Source organism: Geotrypetes seraphini, chromosome 1, assembly GCF_902459505.1.
Source record: "Geotrypetes seraphini chromosome 1, aGeoSer1.1, whole genome shotgun sequence".
In the NCBI taxonomy this organism is placed as follows: domain Eukaryota; kingdom Metazoa; phylum Chordata; class Amphibia; order Gymnophiona; family Dermophiidae; genus Geotrypetes; species Geotrypetes seraphini.
The window spans coordinates 194,584,938-194,599,270 of NC_047084.1; the positions used below are offsets into that span (position 1 = coordinate 194,584,938).

At 42.5% G+C, this 14,333-nt stretch overlaps 1 protein-coding gene across 3 annotated transcripts in view; it reads left to right on the forward strand.

Annotated features, from left to right (window-relative positions):
* Positions 1-14,333, forward strand: part of STOX2 (storkhead box 2) — a 424,566-nt gene that overhangs the window by 243,625 nt on the left and 166,608 nt on the right. The window lies entirely within an intron of this gene.

Here is a 14,333-nt window from a genome sequence, read left to right on the forward strand (position 1 = left end):
TCTCTCAGCACACCTTCTATAATAATAAAATCTGATAAGTTACCTCTTGTGATTAGCTCTACCAAAGAGTGAAGAAAACAGAAATCTTTATACAGATCTGGATTCCCGCACATAAGCAAACTGTTGTAGACCTAATTTACAGCTTTTCCAGTGGCTAACGGACTATTCTTAATCATAAGAATGTCCACATCTGCTGCTGAAGGAATGGATTCATTCTCCTCGATTTTGCTGAGGCCTAATCTAAGCGTGAGAATAAGGAATTATCTATCTTTTCAGCTGGGTAGATAAAATTCTATTGTTTGGGACAAGGTTAGTTAAGGTCCCATAGTGATAAGCTATATTTTTAGATTGCTGCTATTCAGGAATTATTATTATAAGGAATTACTTAGTGTGTAAGAATTTATAGATACTCATTTACTTAGGGATTAATGTATAATAATTATGTAATGAGATATATGTATGTACAGAGACATTGTGAACAATAATTAGTTATTATTTACTGCTGGCTTGTGAATTATATTTTTCTATTTCTATAATAAAATATTTCATATAGCCCTGGTCTCTATTCTTAGTATAAACTGGCAAAAATACAGAATCTGAGGAGGTGTTTATGGGTTGCCTAGCAAAGAGATATGCACGTAACTTTGTTATACCCATAAATCTATCTACAGGGGTTTGGTTTCCTGGCTGTGGAAGTCAGAATTTGTGTGCTGTGCAGAGCGAGGAACAGGTTCGGGTAGGGCGTAACAGCGGCTAATGGAGAGGTCAGTGTTCCACCAACAACTGTCATTGGGTTGGAATGATGAAAGACTTCCCATGTTGTGCATCTTTGGGAGACTTTTCGCCTATGCAGGGACAGGAAACTGTAGATGAATGATAGGCTTTTGGGGCCACTGAAGGCACTGAAGGTTTCCCGCGCGACCCCAAGAGTGAAAGTGCAGCGAGCAAGTAAAGGAGCCCGTGGGGGATGGGAGAATAGAGTTCTCGACGTGTGAGTGCACCCAGATGAGTGGGACAGGCTGGAAGGAGAAGATTGACCTATGGGGACTGGAGCTAGTCAGAGAAACTGCTGGGCCCAGATGAGTGGGACAGGCTGGAGGGAGAAAGTTTGACCTGTGGAAAGCTAGTCAGAGAAACTGCTGGAGTTTGGTTGGAGGAAGAGGAAATGTTAAAAAGAGACAGCAAGAGAAACTAGTGAGAACAGGATGGGAACAAAGAGCAGAGTACAGGGTAAAAATGCGTCCTTGAAAATGATGAACGATCCGACTGGGAGAGAGATGGTGGACAATGGGATTTAGAGAGGGAAGGAAGAGAAAGGGAGAGAAGTTGGACACAAGGGATGGTGTGGAGAGGGGATGGGGTAGAGATACTGGATAGAAGGGTAGTTGGAAAGAGAAAGAGAGAGCTGGTGGACCTTAGGGTGGTGGGGAAGGAGGGAGAGATGCTGGATGAAAGAGTAGTTGAGAAAAGGAGAGATGGTGGATCTGGGGATGGGGGGTCCATCGCTGCAGCTGCAGGGATGGAGATGAAAAAAGGAAAGATGCCAGACCTCTGGAGGAGGGAAGGGGAGGACAGAGATGGAAAATGGATGATAATCACGGAGAAAGAAGGAAATGACAAAAGGGCAGGAGACCCTCGCAAGCGAGTTATCAGAAGTCAACCAGATCCTGGGACCAACATGATTTCAATAATGATCAGACAACAAAAGGTAGAAAAAATAATTTTATTTTCTGTTTTGTGATTACAATATGTCAGATTTGAACCGTAAATGTGAGCTAGGATTTAACTGAGAGAGGAAAGGTCTTTTTTGTTTGTTTATTTTGTTTACACCACAGTGCCAGTGTGGGTAGGAGAGGGAAAAGGGGGTGAAGCCGCAATAAAATAAACACACCAGAATGTCAGAAAAAAAATACCCAATTGGGCAGGAAAATCAAATCGAAAAATTGATTCAATAGGCTGAATCGAATCAAATCAAAATATTTTTTCCTGAATTGGGCAGCACTAGTTTAAACCTCTTTCCCCCCCCCCCCCCCCCACACACACACTAAGCCACGGTAGAGATTGCTACCGTGAGCTGAAGTGCTAAATTCTCTGATGCTGCTCCGACGTTCATAGAATTTCTATGAGCGTTGGAGCAGTTAGTGCCCTGGGCGATGGTAGAAACCTCCACCGCGGGTTAGTAAAAAAGGGACCTTTATTTGTACTTCCTGTCTGCTTCAAAATTCTCTTCATAGCGCCACCCCCAATTGTATAATGATGCATTACCTTTATTAATGCCATTTTGATTTAATCAGTATTCCTCCCACAAACACTTAGGGCTCCTTTTACAAAGCTGTGCTAGGGCCTTAACGCACAGAACAGCGCGCGCTAAATTTTCGCACCCGCTAGCTGCTACCGCCTCCTTTTGAGCAAGCGGTAGGTTTCTGGCTAATCCGGTGCATGCGATAAAACCGCTAGCACAGCTTTGTAAAAGGACCCCTTAGAGAACATGTGAAAGGTGCACATAAGCAGAAAGTCAATCGTGAGAGCAGGTTTAAGGCTATTAGACTCTTCCCACATTTCATGACCAGCAGAAGAAGCAGATGCTTACAGACTGGGGTTGTTACTGAAGGAAAAGGAGCTGCGATTAGTGCTCACGTGAGAGTTTCACTCTGAAAAACGTTCTGTGAAGGAAAAAGAAAATAAGATTTTACTGACACTATAGTTTTAAAACTGTCCTAGATTTCAAACGTACGGACTTTAATGCAATGGGAAAGTACCTGAAGAAAGAGCTGTTAGGATGGGAGGACATAAGAGAAGTGGAAAGACAGTGGTCTAAGCTGAAAGGAGCGATAAAAATGGCTACGGACCTTTATGTGAAGAAAATCAATAAAAATAAGAGAAAAAGGAAGTCGATATGGTTCTCCAACCTAGTGGCTGAGAAAATAAAGGCGAAAGAGTTGGCGTTCATGAAATATAAAAAAACCCAAGAAGAGGAGAGCAGAAAGGACTACAGGGTGAAACTGAAAGAAGCCAAGAGAGAGATACGTTTGGCGAAGGCACAGGCGGAAGAACAAATGGCTAAAAATGTAAAAAAGGGAGATAAAAATTTTTTCAGATATATTAGTGAAAGGAGGAAGATAAAAAATGGAATTGTTAGGCTAAAAGATGCTGGGAACAAATATGTGGAGAGTGATGAGGAGAAAGCAAATGTGCTAAACAAATACTTCTGTTCTGTGTTCACAGAAGAAAATCCTGGAGAAGGACCGAGATTGTCTGGCAAAGTTACACGAGAAAATGGAGTAGATTCTGCACCGTTCACGGAGGAGGGTGTTTATGAGCAACTTGAAAAACTGAAGGTGGACAAAGCGATGGGACCAGACGGGATCCATCCCAGGATACTAAGGGAGCTCAGAGAGGTTCTGGCGAGTCCTATTAAAGACTTGTTCAACAAATCTCTGGAGACGGGAGTGATTCCTGGGGATTGGAGGAGAGCGGATGTGGTCCCTATTCATAAAAGTGGTCACAGGGATGAAGCAGGAAACTACAGGCCGGTGAGCCTCACTTCAGTTGTTGGAAAAATAATGGAAGTGTTGCTGAAAGAAAGGATAGTGTATTTCCTTGAATCTAATGGGTTACAGGATCCGAGGCAACATGGCTTTACAAAAGGTAAATCGTGCCAAACGAACCTGATTGAATTTTTTGATTGGGTGACCAGAGAGCTGGATCGAGGACATATGCTAGATGTAATTTACTTGGATTTCAGCAAAGCCTTTGATACAGTTCCTCATAGGAGGCTGTTGAACAAACTTGAAGGGCTGAAGTTAGGACCCAAAGTGGTGAACTGGGTCAGAAACTGGCTGTCGGACAGACGCCAGAGGGTGGTGGTTAATGGAAGTCGCTCGAAGGAAGGAAAGGTGACTAGTGGAGTCCCTCAGGGTTCGGTGCTGGGGCCAATCCTGTTCAATATGTATGTGAGTGACATTGCTGAAGGGTTAGAAGGAAAAGTGTGCCTTTTTGCAGATGATACCAAGATTTGTAACAGAGTAGACACCGAAGAGGGAGTGGAAAATATGAAAAAGGATCTGCAAAAGTTAGAGGAATGGTCTAATGCCTGGCGACTAAAATTCAATGCAAAGAAATGCAGAGTAATGCATTTGGGGATTAATAATAGGAAGGAACCGTATATGCTGGGAGGAGAGAAGCTGATATGCACGGACGGGGAGAGGGACCTTGGGGTGATAGTGTCCGAAGATCTAAAGGCGAAAAAACAGTGTGACAAGGCAGTGGCTGCTGCCAGAAGGATTCTGGGCTGTATAAAGAGAGGCGTAGTCAGTAGAAGGAAGAAGGTGTTGATGCCCCTGTACAGGTCATTGGTGAGGCCCCACTTGGAGTATTGTGTTCAGTTTTGGAGACCGTATCTGGCGAAAGACGTAAGAAGACTTGAGGCGGTCCAGAGGAGGGCGACGAAAATGATAGGAGGCTTGTGCCAGAAGACGTATGAGGAGAGACTGGAAGCCCTGAATATGTATACCCTAGAGGAAAGGAGAGACAGGGGAGATATGATTCAGACTTAAAGGGTATTAATGTAGAACAAAATCTTTTCCAGAGAAAGGAAAATGGTAAAACCAGAGGACATAATTTGAGGTTGAGGGGTGGTAGATTCAGGGGCAATGTTAGGAAATTCTACTTTACGGAGAGGGTGGTGGATGCCTGGAATGCGCTCCCGAGAGAGGTGGTGGAGAGTAAAACTGTGACTGAGTTCAAAGAAGCGTGGGATGAACACAGAAGATTTAGAATCAGAAAATAATATTAAATATTGAACTAGGCCAGTTACTGGGCAGACTTGTACGGTCTGTGTCTGTGTATGGCCGTTTGGTGGAGGATGGGCAGGGGAGGGCTTCAATGGCTGGGAGGGTGTAGATGGGCTGGAGTAAGTCTTAACAGAGATTTCGGCAGTTGGAACCCAAGCATAGTACCGGGTAAAGCTTTGGATTCTCGCCCAGAAATAGCTAAGAAGAAAAAAAAAAAAAAAAAAAAAATTTAAATTGAATCAGGTTGGGCAGACTGGATGGACCATTCGGGTCTTTATCTGCCGTCATCTACTATGTTACTATGGTGTTAATATATTGCCTTTGAAAACATGGGAGAGATCTGATTTGAACATTTGTTTCTAGACTTATAGCTGTACAGTGTCTTGCATAGGTTTTCACATACATGAACATTTTTCACATTCTGGTGTTTAGAAAAAAAACAAAACATTTTAATTGAATCAGGTTGGGCAGACTGGATGGACCATTAATTCACAAATTATTCTGTATTTTTAATGTGTAAGATTTGCAGTATATAAGAATTTTTTAAATTAAATTAAGTCATAGAAATGTTCAAAATAATTAAACGGAAGACTTTTAGGATACTTCTGCTTAAATTTTCATACCTTATGTGAATTGTCTCCTTCTCATATGTGGGCTATTATAAGAGTTTTGAGCAATATTCATTCTATAGGGCCTTTTAGGCACCCGTTTTGGGTTTTTTTTTCTTTGATGTAATTTGTTGGCCTAGCTCTTTTGTTAATACATAATGTTTCATGTATTAATATAAATTGATAAATTTTCATACCGTTTGTCAGAGCAAACCCAAATTAGTTCTGTTTCCCAAATATGTCTTAACAAGGATCATAAAAAGTTAAATAGTATGCACATGTGTTCTGTCACAGTAGCTAAGCTGATTCAAATACTCTTGGATGAAAAATTAAGCTGATGTTGCTGTTTGAAGTGAATTTGGAGAAAGTACATGGGGCTGTTGAAAGATCTTCAGGATAAAGTTTATTCAAAGTTATGGATTGGGAGAAGGCTATAAGAAAACTTCAAGATGTTTGAATATTCCTTGAAGCACTGTCATATCCATCATTATAAAGTGGAAACTGTTTAGCACCACCAGGACCAAGGAAGTCAGGCTATCCTTCCAAAGCAAGAAGCTATGGGTTACAGAAATTGCTGAGGGAGGGTCATTTTGTGGCCTAAGATTGCTTAAAAGAGTTACAAAGGTCTCTGACTGGGTCTGAGGAAAGTTCAAGGTTACTCCACAAACATGACCTCTATAGGACAATAGCAAGAAAGAATAACACTTTTATATAATAAAAGCAAACAATATACTCTCCAAATACAAAACCAGTGTTTGCCATAGTCTTTGAACTGGGCTAGGACTGAGAAAGGCACACCAAATTAAAGAATTATAGCCTCAAAGCTCAATAAGCATGTGGAGGGGCCTAGGCCCTAAATGTTGAAAGTAGAAGCAGGGAAAATGTCCATTCTCAAAACTAACATCCAAAATGAGGCTTGTTTTGAGAATGGCCTGCCTCTATGTTCAGCTGTTTAAACGCCTAGACCACCACAGCGATTACACTTACAACACATTATCAACCCTAAAACAGCCTAAGTCCCAAATACCCAAAACAAGAGCTTTTAGGCAATGGAGGTGCCAGTCCTTTGCCTAAAAACTGGATTCTGTAACCGGTGTCTGTCAAAAAGAATACCGGTTACAGAATCCACACACACATCCACAACGCAGCAACGATCGAAGCAGGAGAGATGGCTCATCTCCCCTGCAGCGATGGCGATCGGCCCACCTCCGAACTGCCGCAACCCACGGCAGGAGAGATGCCCAATCTCTTCTGCCGCGGTTTGTGGCAGTTAGGGTAGAGGGGTGATCACTATCATGGCAGGAGAGATAGCCAATCTCTCCTGCCGTGATCCACCCCCGATCAGGCAGGAGGGAGCCCAACCTCTCCTGTCCCGATGAAACTACCCCCCCAACCCGATATGGGCAGGAGGGAGCCCAACTCCTCCTGTCCCGGCGACCCCCCCACCCCCACTAAGATACAGGCAGAAGGGATTCCAGGCCCTCCTGCCCATGATGAACCCCCCAACGACCAACCGCCGACCCCACAACACCCCTTACCGACCCCGCGACACCCCCCCACCCCTGATATCTCCCCCTTTACCTGAAAGAAGTTGGCCAGATGGATGGGTCCCAAGCCCGTACGCCCGACAAGCCTGCCATCTGCAGAATGGCGGGCCTTAGGGCCTGATTGGCACAGGCACCTAAAGCCAAGCCCACATGAGGGGCCTTAGGCGCCTGGGCCAACCAGAATTGACCCAGTTGCCTTAGGCCTGCAACTTATGCCTGCTGAAACTGGGTATAAATGCTGGAACTCAAGTTACGCGCACTGAGGCAGTATTTTGTAGCAATGTGCATAACCTTTTGACACACCTATGCCCTCTTTTGTGTTATGTGCTTTAAAACTTAGTCATTTATATATTTAGAGGGGCATAATCAAAGCAAACGTCTAAGTCCCCTTTAGGCCTAAGGCCTTTACGCTGAAAGTAGCAGCAGGGAAAATGTCCATTCTCAAAAAAAAACATCCAAAATGAGATTTTTTGTTTTTTTTTAGAATGGCCTGTCTCTGCGTTCAGCAGTTTAAACGGCCAGACCACCACTACGTCTAAACTTACAACATATAATCAACCAAAAAAAAGCCTAAGTCCTACATGCCTAAAACAAGAGCTTTTAGGCGAAGGAGGCGCCAGTCCTTCGCCCCCCCCGAACCGCTGTGACAGGAGAAATGCCTAATCTCTCCTGCCGCGATCCACATCCCCCGAACCAATACGGGCAGGAGGGAGCCCAACCCCTCCTGTCCACGATGACCCCCCCTAAAATACGGGTAGGAGGGATCCCGGGCCCTCCTGCCCACGATGCAACCCCCCCGATCACCCCCCCCGAACCTCCCTTTACAATCAGTTGGCCTGTCCGCCCAGCAGGCCCGCCATCCGCTGAATGGCGGGCCATAGGATCTGATTGGGCCAGGCACCTAAGGCCCCGCCCACAGGGAAGGGCCTTAGGTGTCTGGGCCAACCGGAATTGGCCCAGTTGCCTTAGGCCACTCCTGTGGGCGGGGCCTTAGGCACATGGGCTGGGTTAGCAAATTACTGCTCTTCTGCTGGGGGGAGGGATCATTGGGGATTTTGTTGCAGTACACTGATTGTGAAGCACTGTTGTACCACTAAGCTAATTGTCTGACTGGATGAGTCCCTTGAGGTATGTGTTCCAGTTATGGTCTGCAGGAGCTGAATGTGTGAAAACTTGTTTGAAAATTGAAACAGCAACTGTGAGATGAAGATCACTAACAGCTTGTAGGTTGCATATTAGCACAGTCATTTTAGTCACTAGAGGGGGGTAAGCATTTACATCTGAAAAACTTTTTTTCCATTTCTATTTAAATGATTACAATAATACTTTGAATAGGAAATACAAAAACAGTATTACATGGAAATACTTTTAAAACAAGTAGGAGGAAATATTTTTTCACTCAACGAATAGTTAACCTCTGGAACTCATTGCCAGAGGATTTGGTACAGCTGGGTTTAAAAAAGGTTTAGACAAGTCTGGTATTGAGATAGACATGGGAAGACCACTGTTTGCTCCGGTACTGGTAGCATGGAATATTGCTACTATTTTTGGTTTCTGCCTGGTGCTTGTGACCTGAACTGACCACTTTTGGAAGCAGGATACTGTGCTTGTTGAACCATTGGTCTAACCCAGTATGGATATTCTTACGTTCTTATATTCATAAAGAAATGTATGTGGCATGTGTGGTTAAAGCTACAGCCTCAGCCTGGGGTTGTGGGTTCAAACCTACGCTGCTCCTTGTGAGCCTGAGCAAGTCACTTAATTCCCCCATTGCCCCATCTGCTTTAGATAGATTGAGAGCTCACCAGAACAGACAGGGAAAAATGCTTGAATACCTACATAAATTTATGTAAACCATTCTCAGTTCCCTTGGGAGAACGGTATAGAAAATTGAATAAATAAATAAAATAGAACCATGACCACTAGGATGTGTAATGTAGTAGTGGTTGGTGATTTCCTTCTGAGGGGTACAGACCATCTGCAGACCAGATATGATGTCCTGGGTGGTGTGCTGTCTGCCTAGTGCCAAAATCCAAGATGTTATGGAGAGCTTGCCAAGATTCATCAAGCCTAATGACTATTTTCTGATGTTGCTCATCCATGTTGGCACTAATAATACTGCTAGGTCTCCTCCGAACGTATCAAAGTGACTTCATGACTCTGAGAGAGAAAGTGAAGCAGTCAGGTGCACCAGTGATATCCACTTCAAATATGCCTGCCTTACTTTCAAGATCCTACACGGCGTTCTCCCCCCTTTTATTCCTCTTTCTTGGAATTCCTCTAACCCCAATTCCACCAGATCTGCCCAAAAACTGAAACTTTCCTTTCCCTCTCGAAAAGGCGTTTCCCTTGTAGGAAAACTAGGTTCCTCCCTCCCTTTCAGAATCACTGAGCTCTGGAACAATCTTACCTCCCCTCTTAGGAATCTGAGCTCCCTCCAAATCTTCCGTAAACATCTGAAAACCTGGTTATTTTCAAAAATGTAACTCTTCCTCTCTCTGGTTACTCTGTCCTAAATTTTCTCTTCATTTTGTCTTTTCCTTTCACTGGAGTTCCTTTCTACCCTAACCCTTGTTAACCGTGTCGAGCTTTGCGAATGTAGAGATGATGCAGTATACAAATCCAAGGTTTAGTTTAATTTGATCCTGTCGAGGGTAAAGGCCAAGGCAGAGAAGCTCACATCCTACAGATGAATGCGTGGCTGCACTGATAGTGTCATCGAGAATGTTTCAGCTTCTTGGACCATGGAATGATTTCCATGGGCTGCTGAGCAGGGATGGTGTGTATCTATCAAAGAAGAGAAGAAATGTCTTCAGCAGCAGACTAGCTAACCTACTGAAGAGGGCTTTAAACTAGAATCGGGGCATGATGATCAAAAACCCCAAGTAAATGTAAGTCCTTAGGTGATTGAATCACTAAATACCTCTGCACAAATTAGAAAAAGGGGCAATGTCTGGAAAGCAGTATATATTAAGAACATAAGAATTGCCGCTGCTGGTCATCCTGCCTAGCAGTCCGCTCATGCGGCAGCCCCCATGTCAAAGACCAGTGCTCTAAATGAGTCCAGCCTCACCTGCGTACGTCCCAGTTTTGCAGGAACTTGTCCAGCTTAGTCTTGAAACCCTGGAGGGTGTTTTTCCCTACAACAGACTCCGGAAGAGTGTTCAAAGTATAGAAAACAAGGTTCTGGATCTAGAGACTGTGATGGTAAAGGCTGAGTTGGATTTAGTGGTGATAACGAAGAACCATGACTTGGATATAGTTATACCCCTCTATAATCTGTTCAGGAAAGACAGGGTAGGAAGTAAAGGAGAGGGTGTGGCGTTATATTTTAAAGCAGAGAACAAACGACAAAAGTGATTGATCGATGTTCGATTTCTTTTATTGAATGAAATGACTCGACACAATCATGTTTCGGCCCTAAGGGGAGGAGTATGGATACTCAATGAAGGATCAATAACCATAAAGGTATGTAGTCTTGTATTGTTGGTGTTATAATGCAATCAAAAACACCCACACTTGTGATCAGAAAGTATATGCCACTGTCACTTTACAGTCACCTTTGTTGTTTGTTCTCTGCTGTCACAGTTTGTGAAGGTGGTATATTAAAGTCACACAGTTGCAGGATGTATCAGGTAAGGAAGAGACATTGAGTCAATATGGAAAGAGGGAATGTAAAATGTGTTACAGTGGTGTGATATACAGGCCTCCTTCTTAGACAGAAGAAGTGAACAGAGATTTAATAGTACACGTTCAAAATATAGCTGGAAAAGTGGAAATACTACTAATAGGTGATTTTAACATACCAGATGTTGATTTGAGTGTCCCTTTTGTGGGATCTCCTAGAAGTAGGGAGAGCAGTTGGTAATGGAACCCACATGGGATGGGGTCAAACTGGGCACAGTGCTTACAATGGAGAAAGTGTTTCTGATGTTACAGTGGGTGATCATCTAGCATCCAGTGATCATTGCATGGTGTGGTTTAATATTAAGACAGGTGTAGAGGTCTCATTCAAAAGTAAATGTCCTAGACTTTAAAAATAAAATCAAATAAGAAAATTCAAGAAAGAGTGGGACAGGCATGTGGGATCTCTTAGGGAGAGGAGGAGATAGTGGATGTTGTGGATGGGCAGACTGGTCTTTATATGCCATCATATTTCTTCAGTCCACATAATGGGATGAGCCAAATTTCATGGAAAGCTGACAACTAAATAAATAAGAAAAAGCAACAGAATATAGAATTACTGTATTCTCTAATACCAGAAATAACCTAACAAACAGTAGCTCGCAACTCTTCAAGAAAAAATCTTAGCTGTGATGATTCATAGTGTAGCACATTTACAGGGAAATCTTAATTGAAAAGTTCCTCCTGAGGAAATAATTTATTTTTTAATCATTGTGTAATCTTTATAGTTACATATCTTTATAGAAGACACAAGTTGGCAAAACAGCAACAATATATGTCAAAGATATCAAAATTAGGCACAAATAACATGCATTCAAAAAACAGTTTTAAAGCAAATTCTACCCACCACAGTGCTGGTGGTGATCACATCCCTTCACTACATCCAAACTAGATCTGTAGGCCTAAATTCCTTTATAATAGATTTCTACCAGGCATACATTTATAGAACTACACCTGTAAGGTCAGAGTAATGAAATCATACCAAATGAACTCGGTCTGAATGTCACATAATTTTCACATTATTTTCATAATGTTTTCATAATTTCATGATGATGCCACATATGCGCGTGATGTCATCGGGTTGACATCCATGCATTTCCTGGTGCCCTCCAGCCGCAGCCCTGCGATTAGCATATTGCAGTTTTAAAAGTTTGCAACACACTTTTTATAGAATGAGGTAAAAATATCCATCTGTGGAGTGTATAGGAGGCTGCCAGTATCTTTTAATAACACTCTCACATAATTAATGTAAGAGGCTAGAAACTGTAGTGTTTAGTAGAAAGGTCATGGTTCAAACAGGCCACAGAAGAGCACAGCCTAGACCAGGTGTCAGCAACCTGTGACTCAGGAGCCACATGCGGCTCTTTTACCATGCGGCTACAGCTCTTGCTTCAACGGGTTAGCAGCAGCAATTCCTACAGCTGTCTGCCATGTCCTGCCCTCTGTCAGAACTTCCTGTTTCTGCCTAGATGGGACACAACATAGGAGAGGCTTCCAGGTTAGCAGCAGGTAGCTGCAGGAATCGCCGCTGTCCCATTGAAACAAGAAAGAGCATAATATTTGTGAGTGTGGTTGGGGGGGGAGAGGAAATATGCTGCAAGAGGGATGAGAGTGGTAAGAAAGGGAGAAATGGACATAAGGATGGAGGGGAAGGAGAGATGGTGTATGGGGAGAGAGGGAGATATGGGTGGAGGGGAGGGAGAAATGGACACGAAACAGCTCTACAAAAATACTGTCTCAAAATTCTCATTAAATTGCTTTTCTTTATTTTCTGTAAATACTTGAAGTTTTGCTTTTGTGTTAAATGCATATACTGTATACCCATATCACATTAAAAATCATACCTCAAACCCCTTTCTCTAGCTATTGCGCCTCTTTGTAAATCTTGGGTCATATATTTAGGTTAAAATGGCTCTTTGCTTTAAAAAGGTTGCTGACCCCTGGCCTAAACCAAGACAGAGTTAAAAGGGGAACAGAACAAGAAGGCCTAAAACAGGGAGGAAGGGTCCTCCAGAAGGCTTCCAGGAAGGACTGCAGTGTCTGAAGATAGACTTGGCAGAAGGGAACTGCCCTCCATAAATACCTCCTCTATATACAATATGTGAGAGGATAAAAGCCATCTTAACTTGCTGCATCCTGTGATTGGGGTGCAATTCTGTGTGCAAGACAGCTTGCCTGTGCAGCAAATAGACTTCAGTATTTTGATTTAAGAAATAATAATAATTTTTTTTTTTAATATAAATCTTTATTGAGTTTCAAAACCAACAAAAATGCAATATGGTATCTATACAAATAATATTAATCATATATGCATTTATAATCAATCAAAATCCATACAACAATAAAATAAAACCCAACCAACCAACATTTCATAAGGGAATAGAACCATACAAAGAAATACCCCCCTCCCGCCCTCCCTCCCCTGGGTGTATGTGCAATATACCAACAGGAACAAAGTAAAAGACAACTACAATGAATCCATAAAAGATGTCAAAGGGCCCCAGATTAACTTAAATCTCTTAGTATGTCCCAGCATATCCACATTCATTTTTTCAAATCTATAAATGAAACATAAATTTGCCCACTAAAAATTAAAATTAAGGCGATCCAGTTACCGTAATAAAGAATTCTTGACTAAATTCTATACTTGGTCTGTCTTTGCACTCAATCCTCGCTCATGCTGTCACATCTCAACATGTGCACTCTTTGGGGTCCCCCACTCTGATTGATGACTTGGTGCAACTGTTTTCTAGCTCAATATAGCTGAGATCTAGCTGCCACTAGTGCAGATAGATCCATATGTGGATATGTCCTGTATTTTGTCCTCTGTTTATTTTTATTTTTTGCATACTATTTAGTTCCTGCATTGGGAACCAAACCTTTGGCGCTACTTTCATGTTAGAAAGCCATATGCTAAGATTCGGCACACAGCTCTAATGCAAGGTTTCTGTGCTGGCCTCTTTGTTACTGATGGTTGCAGTGACTATCTTAAGTTCAATTTTAATTTATTTGGATGTAGCTCACACCTTTTCAGTAGTTGCTCTAAGTGAGTTACATGTAGGTATTGGCAACCAATTGCCCTCAAAATGGGACTCACTGTTTTTCTTCCCTGTTGGTAATTTATTTGGATTCAGCTCCTGCCTTTTCAGTAGTACCTCAAGGCAAGTTGCATGTAGGTATTGGCACATCAATATACTGTAATGCCTTCAAAATGGGAACCACTGTTTTTTCTTCCCTGTTGGTAATTTATTTGTGGTATTTTGAATAAGTTGGAGCCTCCTAAGACAATTCTTTATTAACCTCCGATAAAGGAAATTACAGTAATGCAATCTGTTTGTGATTAGAGCGTGCACCACTCTTGCCAAATCCTTTGAATCTAAAATAAGGATTTGGCAAGAGTGGTGCACGCTCTAATCACAAACAGATTGCTTTACTGTAATTTCCTTAACAGCGGTACCTGGAGTGGCCCGCCTCCTGTTCCTTAACACCCCTCTAACTAACCCCAAGAAGACAAAACACACCTTAGTTGGTAAATACCTGGCCGCAGCCCTGTTTATTGAATAATAACATATTCAAGAATTCAACATAATTAAATATACATAAGTTAACATCCAAACCAAAACATTGACAAACCCCATAACAATGGTATCACCATTGTTACCTGATCCCGAGCTACCCTCCGAAGTAATTGGCCCCCGACC